Raw genomic sequence first — 8860 nt, forward strand, 5'->3', positions numbered from 1 at the left:
ATGTCCCAGTCATACACATATGTATGTGTTCATTTTCATATTCTTCTTCAGTAAAGGTTATTACAAGATATTGAATATAGTTCCCTGTGCTATACAGAAGAAGTTGACTTTGTTAAATATGTTTTTATACATAGTAGTTAATAGCTGCAATTCTCAAACTCCCAAATTTATCCCCTCTCACCCCATGATAACCGTAAGATTGTTTACCTTGTTTGTGACTCTCTTTCTGTTTTGTAGATAAGTCCATGTGTCTTCTTTTTTCTTTTTTTTAAGATTCTAATTAGGAGTGATATCATATGGTACTTTTCTTTCTCTTTCTGTCATATTTGACGTAGAGTGACATTCTCTGGGTCCATCCATGTTGCAGCAAATATTATTTTATTCATTTTTATGGGTGAGTAGTATTCCATTGTATTAATATACCACAACTGCTTTATCCAGTCCCCTTTCTGTGGACATTTAGGTTGCTGCCATGTCTTGGCTATTGTACAGAATGCTATGAACATTGGGTGCCTGTATCTTTTCATGTGAGAGTACCCTCCCTATATGGCCAAAAATGGGATTGCTGGATCATATGGAAAGTTTATTTTCAGTCCTTTGAGGAATCTCCATGTTGTTTTCCATAATGGCTGCACCAAACTACATTTCTACCAACAATGTAGGAGGGTTCCCTTTTCTTCACACCCTCTCCAGCATTTATCCTTTGTGGACTTTTGAATGATGACCATTCTAACTGGGGTGAGATGATACCTCATTTCATTTTGACTTGCATTTCTTTGATAATTAGCAACATTGAGCATTTTTTCATGTGCCTGTTGGCCATTTGTGTATCTTCATTGAAGAATTGCTTGTTTAGGTCTTCTGCCTATTTTTGGACTTGGTTGTTTTTATGTTATTAAGTTGTATGAGCTGTTTATATACTCTGGAAATGAAATGTTTGTCAGGTGCATCATTTGCAAATATTTTCTCCATTCTGTAGGTTGTCATTTTGTTTTGCTTATGGTTTCTTTTGCTGTGCAAAAGCCTAAAAGTTTCCTTAGGTCCCCCTTGTTAATTTTTGCTTTTCTTTCTATTGCCTGTCTAGACTTCCCTAGGAGAACATCACTAAGATTTATATTAGAGAATCTTTTGCCTCTGTTTTCTTCTAGGATGTTTACCGTGTTTAGCCTTATATTTTAGTCTTTAAGTTTTTGTGTGGAACTTTTAGGGTTTTCTATAGATAGTATCGTGTAATCTACATATAGTGACAGTTTTACCTCTTCTCCTCCAATTTGGATCCCATTTATTTCTTTTTCTTGTATGATTTCTGTGTCTTATACTATTTTGAATAGAAGTGGTGAGAGTAGGCCTCCTTGTCTTTTTCCAGATTTTAGTGGGAGGGGTTTCAGCTTTTCACCATTGAGTGTTATGCTGACTCTAGGTTTGTCATGAATAGCTTCTTTTATGTTGATATATATTCCTTTTATACCCACTTTGTTAAGAGTTTTATCATTAATGGGTGTTGAATTTTATCAAATGCTTTTTCTGCATCTTTGAGAAGATCATGTGATTTTGTCCTTTCTTTTGTTGATAGAGTCAACAAAATGTGACATTGATTGATTTGCATTTGCTGAACCATCCTTTTGACCCAGGGATGCATTCAACTTGATCATGGTGTACGATATTTTCCCTGCTTTAGCCATGGGAACATTAGCACTGTGCTCTGTTGTCCCCAAGATTTTGTGCCCACAAGCCACCAGTGTAGATTTGCAATTGTCAGACACTAAGACCTCTGTAGTGGTCATGCAGTCACACCCCTGGATCCATGGAAACTCAGAGATAGAGAATGGAATGAAGAGTAATGAAAGGAATTTTGCTCTATCATTGAATTTTTTTCAATTCTATCGAATACCCATAGAACACTGCACTCAACATCTGCACAGTATGTAATCTTTTAATGGATACAGAGAATATTTAGGTTGACATATTTTTTTACCTGTGACTCTTTTCCCTCCTTGGACAATGGGGATAATAATTACCCCATATTATAAAGTGTAATTATGAATATTAAATTACATACATAAAGATTCTGGCCTAGAAAGAATTAAAAAAGAAACATTATTGTCATTTTTGTTCATGCAGCAAACACACAGCTATTAAGTGAGGTGTTTGATAGTATGGATTCTGGAGCAACACTTTTTGGATTCAAATTTTATTTAGGACCTTGTGATTGTAACAAGTTATTGAATGTCTCTAATGTTGTGGTAAAAGTATCTGTAAGACTAAGAGAAAATAATCCATGTAAAGATGTTGTCACTGGGTCTGAGTCAAGTGTGCAAAAACTGGAAACTATTGTCATTATTATTTTCATGTACTAAGTGCTACGTGCCAGCACCTGGGTCAGCATAAGCTATGCACGTTCCATCAGGGAACCTACAGCCCTCACCTATGAAACAGGAGCTGCCAGGTCCATTGTGAATGAATCTAATATTCTGGGCAATTGGACCTAGGAAAGTATTCTATGAAGTTTTGGCCACTATTCACACTGGCCCCAAATATGAAATAAATAGCATTGTTTGAGTTGACCCAATGGAACTTTTATTTTTATTGCAAGCAGCAAGAAGTGTTATACATTATAGTAATTTGGGAGCTTATAAAATCTTTGTGCAGCCACTGGTTTATTCCCATTTTGTAAAAGTGTTATGCCTAATGTTATAAAATTGGACAGACTATTTGCTTGCCAGCAGGTTCCATGGGCCATTGTTATAAGAGGAAGTGGGTCCTGATCATAGAAAAGGGGAAGCCTGGTTTTCTTATCTGCCATGAATGGGTGACTGTTGGGTGATTCAAAAGCTCTGACCATCCTGCCTGCCTTTATGCAGCCAGTGGTGGTGGTGGTCAGCATGTGCCTCTACCGCACAGGCCAGTCCTACCTGGTGAACAGGCTGGCTGGTGAGAGCAAGGGTGAGTGAAGGCACCAGCAAAGCCTCCCCGAGTTCCTTCTGTCCACCCACACTCCCAGCATTCAGGACAGTGATGTGAGGAGAGGAAGTTAGAGACAGGGAGGAACACTGAAAGCTCGCTTCCAATCCAGTGATGGGATTCTGACATTTTCTCTGTTCTGGAGGATAAGACTCAACTCTTAATTCCCACTTTGCCTTAACATCCTCCTTAAAGTATAAATATGCTTTTCTGGAAGGAGTAAGGTAATAATAATAAAAAAAAAAAAACTAATAGAAGCTAACATTAATCTTGAAGGTAAAAGTAAACTTTTCAGTTTGTACCGGACATTCTAATTTCTCTCTTTTTTTTAGTTGTAATTAAGACCAATACTCATTATGGTTTCATTTATCTCTTTTAACTCAGATATTGTTAATTTTGTCTCAATTTCCAGATCTGTCTGCTGGTAAAACTCCACTCCCTCTTCTCCCTGTGCCCACTCACAGGCTTCTCCCTGGGCTCCACGGTTAGGCCTCACACGAAGGGCATCAGGTGAGGTGTGTGCCTCACCCCGAGAAGCCAGACTGCACTCCAACTCTGCTTGACATAGAGGGCCTGGGGGATGTAGAGAAGGTGAAAAATAAATCTTCTCAATCCTACTCATGTTGGATCTATAGCACTCTTTGCACTGTCCCTCTCCACTGCTTGATAAATGCTTTGAATGCATCATATTCTTAAAAATTAATTTATTTTTTAATTCAGCGTCAGTCAATTACAATGTGTCAATTTCTGGTGTACAGCACAAGATCCCAGTCTTACATATACGTATGTATATTCATTTTCATATTTTTTTCCGAATGCATCATATTAATGTAGTATTCTTTTCATTTATTTTATTTACTGGGTTTTGCTCAAGATTTGACCTCAGATCCAATTTGAAGCCAACTGAAATGATCTTTATGTGAGAAAAGTAAACACGAAGTAGGAGAATGACAGGCTAATTGAGGAATTGTTACCTTTGGCCACACATATAAGCACTGAGAGTGACCTGTAAGTCCAACGACAGGATTTGCAATCCATATAACAATGGCTAATGACTTTGTTTCAGCCATTTCCCTTTCATATCCTAGGAAAATGTCTTGCAGGGGTGCTGAATGTGCCTCTAAACCTGACCAGACATTTACAAACATGTCTGACTTCTCACAATAGGAATCCAGAGAGATGATGAGAATGGTGTTGTCCACAGCTGTGGTCTTAGTAAGAAAAGCAGAGTATAAAGTCTAATGGCAGCAGCTTTGTTCATAAAGGATCACACATTATTACTCCTACAAGTCTTAGTAAACTCTTGTCAAAGGGACGTATTTAACTACTGTCTAAAAAGTTCCTTACCATGACAGGTCATGGGAACAGAGTTCACAATCTCAGTTGAGGAATATGTTTGAATTTTATGATCTGATCATAATAGCCACTGCTACCAAGTGCTCATTTGGTTTACACTCTCATAGACACTTATATACAATGCCTTATTGAAATTTCACAGCACCATGAATTTAACATTTACAATTTCACTTATAGATGGATAAAAATTTGCACAGGGAAATGACTAACCTAAGTGTCCAGAGTTAAATGCAGTCAGGTAGATTCAGACTTTGTCCATCTGAGTTGGAACCGTGGGATCTTATTCATTGTTCTCTGCAGCCTCTACAGTGGCTTCTATGGAGACAACCAGAAGGACTCCTGGATCTTTGCCCTGGCAGCTCTCCAGAGCAGCACCTCTGTGTACAACAACATGGGACCCATCAACCAGCAAGGCATGGACCAACTGCAGTATCCTTTTTGTGGTCCAGACAACACGAAATCTAGAAAAGAACAGCTTCATTTTGTCACCAGTTGTGGTGGTGGAAGACTGCAGAAGAACTCAGGAGTCCCCTCCTTAATGAGCCCCATTATGCTCAGCATCCCAGTTTACCTCAATCAGCACCAGAAGCCTAAGACCTCTGGTCACACATTATCCTTAGACATGTAGCTGCACAAGGCTGTGTGCATCCCCTATCTGACTCATTCTCATTAGGTTACCATGTCCTCAGGAGACTCCTGTGTGCAATTTGAAACTGACCCCAGTACCCTGAGGGCAGGGGGAGAGCAAAGAAAAAGACAATCACTTCAGACTGGTAGGTCTAGGTGTCTTTTTTCTTTTTTTTTTTTTTTTGTGGGCAGGTAATTACATAACTAGGTTTATTTATTTTTAGAGGAAGCACTGGGGATTGAACCCAGGACCTCCTGCATGCTAAGCATGTGTTTTACCACTTGAGCTATACCCTCTCCCACATAAGTGGTAGGTTTAATAAGCAAGGGAATTTACTTTGGTGTTTTGTGTTTTGTGGCTGGAAGACAAATTTTAAAAGTTTACACAGAGGCCTTAACTGGGCTCAATCAGTACTCAGTGCAGATGGTCTCAATACTACATTACTGTCTCTAAGTTGTGACCCTGCACAGCTGCCAGCCGGGGAAAGGCAATGGGAGGGCACATCCCAAGGATGGGGGTTGAGAGAGCAGCCTTGAGACTCCTGGGTCCAGCTCAGGGCTCAAACTTGCAGTCATGCTTGATGACCACCCCCCCAACAAATCTCCATTGCCAGACCCCTCAGCATCCTCTGGCACTCCTGTTCTCATTCAGCACACCTCTGTATCCTTATTGCCTTCTCTAGACAGTTCCTTCTGGCTGAGTTCTGTCTATACCTGTGGACACTGTTCTCCTCACAGACTTCTCAAGTGGTCTTCAGTGGTGATTTGTTTCTCCCATACTTTTCATAGATGCCAGCAAACTTAGGTTTCCTCCTTGCTTCTTATGACAGCTTCCAGATACTTTCTCCTTCTCCTCCCATTAAAAAGAGAAACTCCTTCAAAGCATGTGTATTCAGACTACATTATCCTTTGTGGAAGTCATCTACCCACTTCTGGGTCAACACAGCCTTCATTTGTTAAAAATTCTAGCTCCTAGTTCACTGTGCTCTTAGAGACGCTAACAATGAATAGACAGTCATCTAACACTCTGGTCTCTCAGCTCCCTCAGCTCCTCATTCTCATCTTCCACTCTCCTGCATCACGTAGCTTTTGTCGTCACCAACATGAGGCTGAAAAGAACATAGGTGCATTATCCTTTCAAATTAGTGTTCCTCTGTTCTTTGGGTAAGTCCCCAGGAGTGGAATAGCTGGGTCATATGGTAGTTCTATTTTCATTTTTTAGAAGAATCTCCATAGTGTTTTCCATAATGGCAGCACCAATCTAGTTTCTCTAAAATTTTGAATGTCAATAAAACTCCTCAAGGACTAAAGAAAACCATACGCAGCTTTGCAGCTCAGAGAGGTCTTCAAGTGTCTGGGATACATCCCTTTTGAAGTCTGAACACCAGAAAGTTGGAGCTCCAGGCTCCCTGACATCTTGGGAGCTTAACCTCAGTTGAATCCTGGCTGTAACCATGTCTTTTCAGGGAAATGAGAGAAGTTAGACTGTTCTTTCAGATGAGGGCAATTAACCAAATAATGATTACTCAGTTCCCAAGTTAGCAAAGGGTGAACTCCATGAAGGAACATGCAGAAAGCTCAGCGTCTAACAGCAAACTGTGCTGTCTGGTCCTCTTCTGGGAACAAGGGAGAGCATTGAGCCTAAGGAAACATGTTATATACTGGCTGAAAACTGCAACAGAAAAGGACTCATCTACTTCGATATATAGGAAACATGGTTTCATCCTTTCTACTCGCTTTCAGCCTACCTATATGCTTGTGCTAGGTTCTGCGTCTTCAGTAATATAATACATTTCTTTCTCTTTTGGGTTAGGAAGAATTTCTTTAAGACTCTTAATTCACCAGTAATATGAGAGAATCACTGTTTTCCCTACACTCCACACTGCTTTCCAAATAACCAGAGTTATTGTCTGTAGATAACTTTGGGCATGCTGGCAGTGAGTAATTCAATTCAGAAGAGGTACAAAATTATCCTACCAATGAAAACAGTTATAAATCATTAATAAATCAAACAAAGCCTTGACCATTATATACTCCATTATAAACAGCACTTCTAGCTCATGGTTGGGATTTTAGTTTATTATTTTTATACTTTTCTTAGACTAGTAAGTTTTTTTCAATGACTGAATTCTTTTGTAATTATAGAAAAACACATACACAACAAGAAAGTACTTTTTGTTTGAAAAACAGAAATCATTTATTTTAAGAAAAATTTTCTGCTAGGTATTGGGTATTGAAATCATTTTTCATTCAGTTTTTTTAGATGAGTACTTACTAATCAGTTAACATTATCCAAATTCTGCCATAAACATGGTCATTGTACACAGATATGTTCTCTTAATCAGGTAGGCTGCCTACAAAATGTGGCCACAATGAGGGATTTTTCTTGTCCCCTTGATTTGGACAGAAGCCAGGGGCAGCTGATGAAGTTTCAGGGTCAATAAAGGGGTTTGATTCTAGTGAGGAAGCAGGAGACAAAGATCCAGGACAACAGCAGGTTGGAACTGGGAAGAATTATTTGTCCATTTGTAATTAACATGAAATATTTCAGAATTAACTGCATGGTGTGTGTATATATGCTGACTCTAATTTATACCCATAGGGTAGTTAATAGAATGTGAATGGATGAAATCTAGAATAAAATATCTTAATATAATGTGATTTTGTAGAGGAAGCATTTTGTTTTGAATTAACAAAAAAAATTAGTTTGTTAACTGGCATGAGAGTCTTGGGCAGTAATGAAGTCAGCAGGGCTTAAAGCACATGATGGGTTATGAGAATTGCACAGGTCCCAATGCCCTAACCTGAACAGGACAGAAGGTCGGGCACCCCAGGGCTCCTGCCAGCTCTGCAGCTCCCGGGTTTGCTCCTGGTGCCCTGCTACTCCCGGCTCCAGAGAGGACACACACCCTGTCAGATCTTCAGTCCCAGAGGACACGCCAGCTGCCCACGGCATCCACCAAGGACTGGGCTGCTGCTTCACAGAGAAGAACTCCCCGCAGGGTGCAGACTGGCTGTTTGTGTTCTTGCCCGTGGCTCCCTCAGCATAGACACACTAGCAGAATTAACCTAAGCCTGAGGAGGCCAAGGGACACCACCTGAAACTGTCTCATCAGTCTCGCTTCCTTCAGCTCTTCCCCTGTATTCTTGAAGAGAAGTGTCTTCTATTTTTCTTTCCATTTGTAATGAGTTCCTGCAACCGTCTGCAACACTGAAGACTTTCCTTCATAAACACATCTGTGAGGACTACGTAACACCCAGCTCACAGGCGAGGGAGCACTCATGAGGAGGACTACACACACAGATCTGAGGGAAAGGGAGAAGGAACACAGAACTGTCTAGAGCAGCTCGCTTGTTCCTGCACCAAAGCATGTGCAAAAGAATGGTTGTAATGCAGCCTTCCTGCAGAATGGATGAGAAACTACGTGCACAGGCCTTGGACTCCTCCAGTAATTTAACAATTATGTATTAATTTTCAAGTATGGGAGAGGCCTTTCACTTGAGCCCTTATCTTGAAATGTATATAATTTTATTCCACACGTGACAACTTATAAGTGAACATCAGGGTTGGTGAAGATTCCTCTTCCTCTGCTTTAATTGTCCTTTCTCTCACTCGCACTCCCTTCCTTTCCCTAAACCATGGTCACTTCCTGTCACCAAGTCCTGTTTTCTGTTTCCTGTTTGTATACTTGCCACGTGCCTTGGGAGACTTGATGAGGCAGCGCTCACCACAGCCCCCTCACCCCATTTACCAGGCCACCCAGACCTTCGGTGTGCTCAGGGCCTTCCTCTGCTGATACCCAAGGGCCTTTGGGGGCTGGACCAGTGGTGGAATTTATTCCAGTGGCTTTGGTCAGGGAAATGGCAACTCAGCATCAGCTCGCAGCCCTCAGGAAAGCAGAGCTATGCCTGTAGA

General features: G+C 40.6%; 1 protein-coding gene and 1 long non-coding RNA gene across 2 annotated transcripts in view; both read right to left on the minus strand.

The window, feature by feature from the left end:
- The window catches only part of LOC105102711 (guanylate-binding protein 7), a 123892-nt gene that overhangs the window by 95538 nt on the left and 19494 nt on the right, over positions 1–8860 (minus strand). The window lies entirely within an intron of this gene.
- On the minus strand, positions 4345–6604 carry LOC135322816 (uncharacterized). The gene is made up of 2 exons (XR_010383720.1): positions 5659–6604; positions 4345–4778 (listed from the first exon to the last, which is right to left on the minus strand). It is a non-coding gene; the product is annotated as an uncharacterized LOC135322816 (long non-coding RNA).

The sequence above is a fragment of the Camelus dromedarius genome, chromosome 14 (assembly GCF_036321535.1).
Source record: "Camelus dromedarius isolate mCamDro1 chromosome 14, mCamDro1.pat, whole genome shotgun sequence".
In the NCBI taxonomy this organism is placed as follows: domain Eukaryota; kingdom Metazoa; phylum Chordata; class Mammalia; order Artiodactyla; family Camelidae; genus Camelus; species Camelus dromedarius.